The sequence below is a fragment of the Kogia breviceps genome, chromosome 7 (genome assembly GCF_026419965.1).
Source record: "Kogia breviceps isolate mKogBre1 chromosome 7, mKogBre1 haplotype 1, whole genome shotgun sequence".
In the NCBI taxonomy this organism is placed as follows: domain Eukaryota; kingdom Metazoa; phylum Chordata; class Mammalia; order Artiodactyla; family Physeteridae; genus Kogia; species Kogia breviceps.
The window spans coordinates 19,449,925-19,462,157 of NC_081316.1; the positions used below are offsets into that span (position 1 = coordinate 19,449,925).

At 43.8% G+C, this 12,233-nt stretch overlaps 1 protein-coding gene across 13 annotated transcripts in view; it reads left to right on the top strand.

Moving 5' to 3' along the window:
• Window positions 1-12,233, top strand: part of PPFIA1 (PTPRF interacting protein alpha 1) — an 85,218-nt gene that overhangs the window by 2,969 nt on the left and 70,016 nt on the right. The window contains exon 2 of one of the 13 annotated variants that reach the window (XM_067037805.1): window positions 3,969-4,020. The exons of the other annotated variants lie outside the window; for them this stretch is intronic. The gene's annotated coding sequence lies outside the window, so the exon portion shown is untranslated. The remainder of the gene's footprint in view (window positions 1-3,968; window positions 4,021-12,233) is intronic. 13 annotated transcript variants of the gene reach the window in all.

A 12,233-nucleotide genomic window follows, 5' to 3' on the forward strand; every position in this document is an offset into this window, starting at 1 on the left:
CTAGCTGCTGCTCCGTGTTGTAGCCTGGAAATGCCTTGTTGAGTGGAAAATGTGATGACGTCCCCAGCTTACCTCACCACCTGAGCACCTGAGTCCAGTGTTTTAGAAACACAGGAACCATTAAGTAAACATTTTTTGGATCCTTCCCTTTCTTGGCATTTGTCTTCTGTTTGGTGGCTAATTGTGTGACCAGGTAGGCGTGTGAATAAACTCCTGCCAGATTATGTAGGCAAGTAATAGTGTACTTAAAAAAAACTTAACTGTAACAGAACATACATCAGAAAAATTCACAAATCATAAGTGTACATCACAGTGAATTTTTCATTAAGCGAACACACTCTTGTAACCACTGCCCAGACCAAGAAATAGAACATTACCAGGCTTCCCAGAAGCCCCCTTCCACCCACTCCCAGTAATTGTCTCCCAAAGCTAACTGTGGTCTCGACTTTCTGCCGTTGATTAATTTGGCACGTTCTTGACTTTATGTAAATGAAATACAGTAATGTGTATATTTTATTTCTTGATTCCTTCATTCAGCATTATCTTTGCAAGCTCTATCCGTGTAGGTTTGTTCGTTCTCATCTGCTATTTAATAACCCAGTGTATGAATGTACCATAATTTATGCTTCCTATCGTTCATGGGTATCTGGGTTGTTTCTAGTTTTTACAAATGCTGCCCTGAATGTTCTTACTTGCTTTCTGGTACAGATGTGTTTGTGTTTCTGTTGGGTGTGTTCAAAGGAGTAGCACTGCCAGGTGATGGAGTATGTCTGCCTTGGTAGGCTCCATCCAGGGTGGTGGTCGTGACCGTTGTCCTGCCCCCCACAGAGTGTGAGCCGTTGGTGGTTCTGACCCTCGGTATTGCTGGTTCTTTGGTTGTAGCTCTCTGGTGGTGTTGAGCGGTAGGAGCTCAGTGGGGTGGAAACTTGCTCCCTGATGGCCAGGAAGCATCCCGGGCGTATGTTGGCCATTTGCTTACCTTCTTTGATGAAACAATTGTCTTTTGCCCATTTTTTGATTGGGTTGTCTCTTTTGTTTCTTACTGATTTGAAGGAGTTCTTTTTATATATTCTGAGTACATATATGTATGGCAGGGTTTTTTTGGGGTGTGTTTGCCTTTTCACTTTCTCAGTGGTGTCTTTAAAAAGCATAATTTTTAATTTTAATGTACCCCAGGCGATCAATCTTTTCAGTAATAGTGAATGCGCTTTGTGTCCATTGAAAGATATCATCACGAAGTTGTATGAAGATGTTACCCTGTAAAAGCTTTACTGTTTTTTATCTTTTACATTTAGATCTGTAATCTGTCTGAAACTGATTTTTGTTTATTGTGTGAGACAGGGGCCAGGGTTCCTTTTTTTTCCCTTTAAATGTATGGCTATCCAGTTGTACTTAGTAAAAAAAGCATCCTTTCCCCAGCGTGCTGCAGTGTCACCTCTGTTGTAAATCAAGTGACTGTAAGTGTATGGGTCTGTTTCTGGACTCCCCTCTGCTCCATTGATCTTTTTGTCTCTTTTGCACAAATGCAACGCTATCTAAATTACTGTAGATTTAGTTAGTCTTCATATCTGGTAATTTAAATCCTACACCTGAGTCATTATTCAGTATTACCTTGGCCAATCTTAACCCTTTGCATTTTCAGATAAATTTTAGAATCCACTAGGCTGTCTTTCCCCAGAAAATGTGCCGGGATTTTTTTTTTTTTTTTTTTTTTGCGGTACGCGGGCCTCTCACTGTTGTGGCCTCTCCCGTTGCGGAGCACAGGCTCTGGACACGCAGGCTCAGCGGCCATGGCTCATGGGCCTAGCCGCTCTGTGGCATGTGGGATCTTCCCGGACCGGGGCATGAACCCGTGTCCCCCGCATCGGCAGGCGGACTCTCAACCACTGCGCCACCAGGGAAGCCCTGGGATTTTAATTGAGGTTGAATTTAATTTGTAGACCAGTGCGGGGAAAAATGACGTCTTTTTTATTATTGCTCTTATAATCCATGAACACAGTATATATAGTCCTCCATTTATTTAGATCTTCTTTAATTTGTCTTAAAATTTTACAGTTTTCTGTATGTCTTATGCATGTTTAATTAGATATCTCATATTTTTGATGCCATTATAAATTACTAGTATGTAGAGATAGAATTAATTTTTCTGTGTTCACTTGCTAAATCCATTTATTTCTAGTAATAATTCTTGTATTTTCTATGTATACACAATTATGTCTGCAAATAAGTTTCTTTTTTTTCTTTCCAGTTGCTATAACCCTTTTTCTTTTTCTTGCCTTGTTGTACTGGCTAGGATCTCCAATACAGTGGTGAAAAGAAATAATGAGAATAAATATCCTTGTCTCATTCCCAGTATCAGAGGAAAAGCTTTCACTATTTCACCATTACATATGATATTTACTGTAACTTTTCTTTAAGTTTTAAAAAAAATTTATTTCTTTGGCTACTTTGGGTCTTTGTTGTTGTGTGTGGGCTTTCTCTAGTTGTGGTGAGCAAGGCCTACTCTTCATTGCAGGCTTCTCACTGCAGTGGCTTCTCTTGTTGTGGAGCACAGGCTCCAGGCGCACGGGCTTCAGTAGTTGTGGCACGCGGGCTCAGTAGTTGTGGCTTGCGGGCTCTAGAGTGCAGGCTCAGTAGTTGCTCTGCGGCATGTGGAATCTTCCCGGACCAGGGCTCGAACCCATGTCGCCTGCATTGGCAGGCGGATTCTTAACCACTGCGCCACCAGGGAAGCCCTACTGTGGCTTTTTTGTAGATATTTTTATCAAAATATGAAAAATTTCCTCTATTCTTAGTTTGCTAAGAGTTTTTTAAAATCATGAATTAAAATTATTACATTAAATTTTCTTAAGTATATTTTCTGCAAATTTTAAAACAATCAAGTGATTTTTCTTTTATGTGGTGATTTAACTTTTTAAAAAATTTTGTGATTCTAGAATAATCCCAACCTGATCTTGATGTATTCTCCTTTCGTTGGATTTTATTTGTTAATTTTGTTTAGGATTATTGTTGCACCTGTATTCAAGGTCTGTAATTTTACTTTCTTATACTTCTTGTCCTTGTTGGATTTTGGTATCAAGGTTATGCTTGTCTTATAAAACAAGGTGGAAAGTGTTCTTTTTTTTACCCCCAGAAGAGTTCCTGTGAGATTGGTGTTTTGTTACTCAGATTTTTGGAAGAATTGATTGGCAAAACCAGCTGGCGTAGGATTTTCATTATGGGATGGCTTTTAATTTCAGATTTAATTTTTTACATGGAAATAGAATTTTTCTGATTTTATATGTCTTCCTGTGTCTGTTTAGGTAAAGCATTTCCCCCCTGCTAGGAATTTATTCAGGCCACCCAAACTTTCTAATTAGTAAGTGTAAAGTGGTTCATAATATCCCCTTTTTAAAATTCTTGATACTGGTAATTTGTGCTTTGTCTCTTTTTCTTAATCAGTCTCTCTAGGGGTTTATCAATTTTATCAGTCCTTTCAAAGAACCAACTTTTGGCTTTATTGATTTTTTTTAAAAATTTCATATTTGTTTTCTATTTCCTTATTTTCTGCTCCCTTTTCTTCCATCTGCTTTGTATTTCATTTGCTATTCTTTTTTCTGGTTTCTTGGGATAGATGCTTAATTGATTTTTAGCCTTCTTTCTTTTCCAGTATATGTGTTTAAGGCTATAAGTTACCCTCTAAACACCATTAGCTGCATCCCACAAATTTGAATAAGCCAAATTTCCATTTATCTTTTATGTAAAAGTATTTTCTAATTTTCATTGTGTTTTTAAACATTATTATTTATAAAGTTTTTAAAAGAAGTATGTCATTTAACTTCCCAATGTTTGGGGAGGTTTTTCTCGTTATCTTTTTGTGGATATCTGGCTTAATTCCGTGAAGATCCCTATCTTAGTCTTTTTGGGCTGCTGTTATAAAATACCATAGACTAGCTGACTTATAAACAATAGAAATTTATTTCTCATAGTACTGGAGGCTGGGAAGTCCCAAGATCAAGGTGCCGGCAGATTCCATGTTTGGTGAGTCCTGTTTCCTGGTTCCTAGATGTCCAGCTTCTTCTCACTGGGCGGAAGGGGGCAAGGGAGCTCATTGCACTTAGGACCTAATCCCTCCCAGAGTCCATCCTCCTAATACCATCACCTTGGCGGGGATGAATTTTGAGGGGGCATGAACTGTCTTATCTACTGCAATCCCTAAAGATACCCTGCATTATTTCAATCCTTTGAAATGAGTTGAGCTTTCCTAATGGCCCAATAGACATTCATTTTGGAAAGTGTTCCTTGGGCACTTGAAAGCAATGCATATCAGCAGGAATGCAGTATTCTGTGTGTATCAGTTAGATGAGGTTTGTTAATCATGTAATTCAGATTCTGGTAGCCACATTAAATAACGTAGAAATAGGTGAAATTAATTTTAATATATTTTATTTAACACAGATATCCAAAATATTATCATTTCAGTGTGTAATCAACATGAAAAAAACTAATGAAATATTTTACGCTCTTTTTTTCATACTAAGTCTTTAAAATCCGCTGTGCGTTTCCTGCTTGCAGCACATCTCAGTGTGGAGCAGCCACGCTTCAAGTATCACTACCTCATAGCTGCATGTGACTGCATACTAGACAGCCCCCTTCTACTGAGAGATGCATCTTAAAGGCTCCCACTGTGATGATGAATTTGGCTGTTTCTCCTTTTCTACTTCTATCCGTTTTTATGTGTTGATATTTTGAGATTATGTTATTAGGTACATTCAAATTTAGAATTCTCTTCACTAGATTGAACTTGTATCATTATGAAATGTTCCTTTTTATGTCTAGTAACGCTTCTTACTTCAGACACTATTTGACAGCGATATCTGCCACATCAGTTTGCTGTTAGTGTTTGCCTGGGTATCTTTTCCTTTCGCCTGATTGTGGTCTTATATCTTAACATGTACCTCTGTGAATAGTGTATAGTTTTTATTTTGATCAGTTTGACAGTTTTTATCTTTTAATTAGAGTATTTGCTCTACTTAAATGTAATTGCAATATTTCAGTTTATAGGTACAGTGTTACTATTTGTGTTCTGTTTGTCCCACCTATTCTGTGTCCTTTCTCTCTTGCCTTCTTTGAGAAGTATGAAGTGTTTTTAACTCTGTTTTCCCGTGTCGGTGGTCGGATATACACTCGCAGACACAGGGTGTGTTTTACAGTTCAGCCTAGATTCGTGCCTGTCTTTACTGCCCCCCTGACACTGCTGTTTTCTTTGACACTAAAACTGCACTGAACGCCCTCCCACCTCCTGTGTCACTGCTATCATACTTTAAAATTTTAGATATATTTTTGGCATTATCATCATTGTTTTGTACAGTTAATATTGTGATTTATTCTCATAGTTACCCCTTTTGTTGCTTTTCACTTGTTTTTTCATATTTCTGTCAGAGACTTCTTTCTCTCGAAAAACTACTTTAATATTTTTTTAGTTGATGTCTGTGAGTGATGAGTTGTCTCATTTTCATTTGCCTGAAAAGTCTTTATTTTGCCTTCACTTTTTAAAAATAAATTTATTTATTTTTATTTTTGGCTGAGTTGGGTCTTGGTTGCTGCGTGCGGGCTTTTCTCTAGCTGTGGCGAGCGGGGGCTGCTCTTCCCTGTGGTGCACGGGCTCATTGCGGTGGCTTCTCCTGTTGCGGAGCGCGGGCTCTAGGCGTGAGGGCTTCAGTAGTTGTGGCTCACGGACTCAGTAGTTGTGGCGCATGGGCTTAGTTGCTCCACGGCATGTGGGATCTTCCCGGACCAGGGCTCGAACCTGTGTTCTCTGCATTGGCAGGCGGATTCTTAACCACTGCGCCACCAGGAAAGCCCCTATTTTTTTTTTTTTTTGGGGGGGCGGTACGCGGGCCTCTCACTGTTGTGGCCTCTCCCATTGCGGAGCACAGGCTCTGGACGCGCAGGCTCAGCGGCCATGGCTTATGGGCCCAGCTGCTCTGTAGCATGTGGGATCTTCTCAGACCGGGGCATGAACCCGTGTCCCCTGTGTTGGCAGGCGGACTCTCAACCTCTGTGCCACCAGGAAAGCCCTTGCCTTCACTTTTGAAGAATGTTTTTGTTGGGTATAGAATTCCAGGTTGGTGGTTATTTGTTTTTCAGCATTTTATAGATGCCAATCCCTTATCTTCTGACTTCCTTTTTCTGGAAAAGTCAGCTCTCAGTGTTGTGCCATTAAAGGCAGTGCCGTTTTTCCTCTGGGCACTTTAACATTTTCTTTTTGCCTTAGACACCAGAAGAGCTGCTGAAAACCAATGTGTGGTTTTCTTTGTTGAGTCAATGGCTTGATTCTTCAACCAACTTTGACCATTATCTTTATAGGTATTTCTTATCCCCCTTCCTGTCTTTCCTCCGCTGTGAGGAGCCCCATTTATATGTACATTAGATCTTTTTAACAGTGTCCTGCGGTGTCTTTTGGGCTCCTTGGATAGACTTTTTTTCCTCTAACTTGTATTTTTTTTTTTAAACGAATCCATCCTTCAGTTCATTGATCCTCTCTTCAGCTGTGTCCGATTTGATGTTAAGCCCATAGATTGGGTTCTTAAATTCAATCACTGTTATTTTCAAGTTCTAGAATCCGTTTTGATTCTTGGAAAATTTTCCTTTTGTCAAGTATATTTTTGAACAGTTGAAGTTTGCATCTGATAACTCTAGTGTATGGGTCCCCTCCAGATCTGTTTCTATTTCTGTTCTTTTTTTCTCTTGGTCCTATTTGTTGTTACTCCTGTTTTTGTTTTTTTAGTTGAGTGTTGGACATTATGTATGAAAAGCTGTAGAGGTTCTGGGTGATGCTGTCTTGCTTCAGAGTTTCCTCTGATGCAGACCCAGAGTAGGGTCACAGCTCTCAGTTCAGTCGGGGACTGAGTGACTGGAGGCTGGGAGTCCTTGTAAGCCTCAGTCTCAGCTGCCTTCACCCACCTTCCCCCCCACCCCAGGGTGGAGCCCTCCAGGGTCTCCATCTGGAAGCTTCCCAGGGCCCCTCCTTGGCAGGTGCAGAAGCCCAGTGTTTGCCTCCTGAGCACCATGAGGTTTTACTGCAACTCAGCTGCTCAGCCAGTTTGTGCAGAGTGTTGGGCTCATCTTCTGTGCCTCCCTTTTCTCGGGGAGCTTAGTCCCTAAAGTCCTGGCTGACTCGTCAGGCCTGTACTAGAATTTTTGTCTTCCCAGCCTTATGGAACTGTCCAGAGCTCTGTTAGCTAGTACCCCCTGCTTGACTTTTCACTGCGTTTTCTTCCCAGAATCAGCATGGTCAGATTCCCCGAGGGAAGGAGCGCCCCTCTCAGTCTCCTGCTCCCTCACTGGGCTTCCCTTTTCTTTGGAGTCTTGGACCCTCCAGTTTTGGCTGCCTCAGTGCCTCTTTGATGCCTTCAGACAGACTTAAAAAATGTATTTTATTTAGCTTTTCTAGTTCTTGGCGGGCTGACCTACAAGTTGCTCACATACGTAACTGGAAGTGGGGAAAAACTGGTGTGTTCTCTCCATCTGAAGCAACACGTAATAGTAAATATATTTGATCATCTTTATTATTTTATTTTATTTTTTTGCGGTACGCGGGCCTCTCACTGTTGTGGCCTCTCCCGTTGCGGAGCACAGGCTCCGGACGCGCAGGCCCAGCGGCCATGGCTCACGGGCTCAGCCGCTCTGCAGCACGTGGGATCTTCCCGGACCAGGGCACGAACCCGCGTCCCCTGCATCGGCAGGCGGACCCCCAACCACTGCGCCACCAGGGAAGCCCTTGATCATCTTTATTTGATGCAGGAGAGCAAGAACCACTGATCCTTGCTTAGCCCTACTCTTCTGTTTCTAATCAGAATTCCCAGTTTGCCCATGCTCGGCCACTTGAACTTGGAAAGAGGATGGAGCAAGCGGCCCACTCCCCCTGGAGACAGAGGACCTGCACTCTGGCTCCTCTCGCGGCCATTGTCCCAGCCCCGCACTGGTCTCCCCTCTTCCCCTTGCCCTGTGCCAGTCTGGTGGTGATGACGGGCTGGCGGCGGCCGAGGAGAAGGCTGAGGAGGTGGGAGGGGTTATGTGACCTTTGTTCTGTGAATTGATCACATGTGGGTTTTCTTTTTCAGTGTTTAAAAAAATTACTGCTTTTAGTCTTCCTTCCAATTTCATTTTAAAGTTGAAAATGAAGATTTTATTCTTAAAGTTGCGTGCAGTGATTTTACAGTCTTTTGACAGCAACAGTTGAGATTTTTAAAAGACATCTCAGAGAACTCCAATATATAGAACCGAGAAAAGAGAATGCGTTCAGGCTGAATTGTGGGCAGGACCCCAAACTGTGCCGCTGTCTCTCCCAGAGTCTGCTAATTCCTGAGACTGGTGGATACAGGACTCCAAACACCCTAAGGACTAAGGTCCTAAAATCACCGCTTAGTCTGCCTGTGTCAGGAGTGTTGGTTGTCACAGCAGAGGTTTGGGCTGAGCGGGGAGCAGTGCCGCCTGTGCTGGGGATCGGAGTGCAAGGAGGGTGGAGATGGAGCCCGGCCAGGAGGGTCAGAGGGGACGGGGGACGATGCGGGACAGAGGAAGGGGTGACACCTGGCGGGGTCTGAGGGGCCATGGCTGTCGAGGCCCGGGCAGGGATGCTCCTGGGCGTATGCGATGCCCGCTCCACGGCACCAGTTATCTGGCAACCAGGGGCCGAGGTCGAGGGGCTTTGGTGGGAAGAAGCCCCAGCCTGTCTCAGGTACCGCTGAGTTCACAGCGGGGGGCCAGCACTCCACTGGGGGTTCACTGTCTGCCCTTACCACGGTTGGATCAGCACTGCTGAGCTTAAGTGAGTGAGTCAGTTAGGGAGAACTGACCTCGGAATCAGAGTGAGGTAAAATTAGCTCAGTGACTCCTCATCCAGGGTAGATTCTAGGGATGCCCTTGACTTTAGGTGGGGCCCTTCCAGTGAGCGTCACTGGCGGCTTTTTCAGTAGGAGGAGGTGGCAAAACCCCTCTCAGAAGACCCTGGGTATTTCTAGTGTTTTTGGTTTCTGAAACAGTTACTGCTGTTCAGTACTACTTTGAAGCAGTGTCCTTTCAAAGTCGTGTTTGAGCACGGGCACCTTCCCTCTTCGGCACACACTGTACCATTGGGCAGAGCCCCCCGGTCTCCGTGGAGCCCCTTGTGACTGAGTTGGTTCCGGGAGACAGTGGTGGAGGCAGAGCTATGCAACCATTTCGTCTCAGGATAGCGGTGATAGTGGTCCTAGTGGTGATAGTGGGATAGTGGTCATAGTGGGGTAGTGGTGATGGTGGTCATAGTGGGGATAGTAGGGATAGTTTTGGCCTCAGTGGGGAAGGATTGACACCATCTGGTTGAAGGTTGTAAGAGGTTGTGCTGGTGCTGCATGGAGGATGGGTGGGGCGGGGCCAGAAGGGATGGGGAAGAAACCACTGGCGGAGGAGTCATGGAGGGACATGGGTTGAGCTGTAGAGTCAGTACTTCAGGCAAAAGTTTTAAACCCCTTAACATCACCCATCTTACAAAGCACAGAACAATGTATGTAATATTTTAATGAAGTATACATACTGCTTATGTGTATAATGTATACACTAATATCTTCAAATATTCACTGAGCGCCTGTTCTGTGTCAGGCACTGTTCTAGGTGCTGCATACTCAGTATGTAGGAAGGGTCACGGGGCCCAAGATCTCTTTATTTGTGCAAAGAGAAATGGAATGAAAGACTTGTGTCGTTCAGTTTGACTAAGTTTGATGCGTGGACAGAACTGCAGCTGAACCAGCGGCCGATGCTGGGTGTCTGCACAGGAGGACTCGGCCTGGCGGCTTTCCTCACGTTTCCACGACCCTCTGTCCTCCCCACTCTACTGCTTGAGCTTGCCCATCCTCGCCTGGCGCACCTCTATTTGGGTGGACTTCGGGCCTCTTGAATTCAGCGTGGGCCCAAACAAGCTTTTCCCCACGTCTGTCCCTCCTCCTGAGATGATACAGTTTTCTACCTAGTCAGGAGGTCAGAAAGCGAGGAGACCGCTTGTATCACCCTCCTAGTCTCCAGGCCTTGTAGGAGACACCTTTCCTGTCTCTTGGACGCCGCCTCTGAGGTCCGCTGGCGAGATCTGGACCCTCTTCTTCCACCAGGTTGGTTCAAGGAGGGGTTGACCCCAGCGACCTCTCTGTCCCCCGCCCCCTCTCTGTCCTGCACCAGCCATACTGGGTTGTAGGTCATTCCTCACAGGAGATGTTTTATTCTCCTGCAGTTTCTTTGTAAATATGCTGTTCTCTCAGAGAAGAAGGCCCTACTTCTTACCCTGTCTTCTGCTTGCTAGCTCTTAGCGCTAACTACTGCTAAGTAATTTGGTAACTAACTCTTTTGGGGAACCAGTTTTGCCCTGTGTATAAAGATCCTCAAAAATGCTCATATTCTTCTTTTTTTTTTTTCCAAATTACTCTTTCATTTATTTATTTTTTAACATGGATTTTGGAACTAGACAGGTCTGCATTTTACTTCTGACTACAAATCAACTGCCTGCTGTTAGGCCAGTTGCTTATCTCTTTTTAAAAAAAAATTAAATTTTTTTTTTTTTTTTTTTTTTTTGCGGTATGCGGGCCTCTCACTGTTGTGGCCTCTCCCGTTGCGGAGCACAGGCTCCGGACGCACAGGCTCAGCGGCCATGGCTCACGGGCCCAGCCGCTCCGCGGCATGTGGGATCTTCCCGGACCAGGGCACGAACCCGTGTCTCCTGCATCGGCAGGCGGATTCTCAACCACTGCGCCACCAGGGAAGCCCTAAATTTATTTTTTATACAGCAGGTTTGGTTTTTTTTTTGAATTGATTTTTTGTCTGTGTTGGGTCTTCATTGCTGTGCATGAGCTTTCTCTAGCTGCGACGGGCGGGGGCTACTCTTTGTTGCGGTGCACAGGCTTCTCGTTGCAGTGGCTTCTCTTGTTGTGGAGCACGGGCTCTAGGCGCGCGGGCTTCAGTAGTTGTGGCTCACGAGCTCTAGAATGCAGGCTCAGTAGTTGTGGTGCACGGCCTTAGTTGCTCCGCGGCATGTGGGATCTTCCTGGACCAGGGATCAAACCTGTGTCCCCTGCATTACCAGGCAGACTCTTATCTACTGCACCACCAGGGAATCCCAAAGAAATGGTTCTTATCTGGAGGAAACTTATGCATAATGATATTCACCATAACAGCTTTAAATATGATTTACATTTTTTACTGATTAGAAAATTATAAGAGCAATATACCAGTTAGAAACCATTTTAAAGTATAAATGATGTGTAGTTCACATTCCACAGGGATTTAACGTCTCCCACTTTACCTCCCAGCCTTACCTCATTTCCCCCATTTTTGCCCTCACTTTGAGAGGGAATGATTTCTGGTGGTCCTGTTCTTGTGGTGGGAGGTGGGCTCCCTGGGCTGAGGCGGTGATTTCTGACCCCTCTTTGTCTCTCTCTCTGCACTTCCTCCTGCTCCCCAGGGACCTTCCCGGTCACTAGGGGACTTCCTAGGACCTTAGCGTCCATTTGGTGTTCCTGCCAAATCACTTCTTTCATTGGAAGTTGCAAAGTGATGATTTCTCCGACTCTCGGTCCTCCTTCGTTTATTGATTGATACTCCTCTGTAAAGAGCATCCCTTTTTATTCTCTTTCTCTCTCAGTCACTGTGGACACTGGATTGGTATTTATTTGGTGTATTATAGTCAGTTATCATTATTCCTTAGATGCTTATATTGTCCCCCTTGGATTGGCTCCTGTGGCCTTTGCCAAGGCCCTATTAGTCTGAATGTTTCCTTGTTTTCTGGAACAAAAATTTGTCCCAGGCCCACTTTGTGTTTTTCCTGCCTCAGATCTGAAATCATTCCTCTGAGGAGCCCTGGTTCCTTTTCGTGGGGAAGTATTTAGAAATCAGTGTCTGGGGGCCAGGTGTGTTCATGTCACAGGGGTTAGCATCTTTTAGGTCCTCCTGGGGAACAGAGCTAGACAAAAATTTTCATTTTTTAAAAACCGTGGATTTCATATTGATATTTCCTTAACAAATTAAAATGAAGTCTTTCCCCTTAATTTATTTTATATTTATAATTCTTGTCTTACACTGTTTTGATTTCTAATGATATTAGCATTATTTTCTTTATCTTATGATATACATGAAATATTTTCAACATTTTAATACCATTTTATTATAATCATCCTACTGTATGAAGTTTTATAATTTCTTTGCAATTCTTTTGGGTCTTAGCATAAATA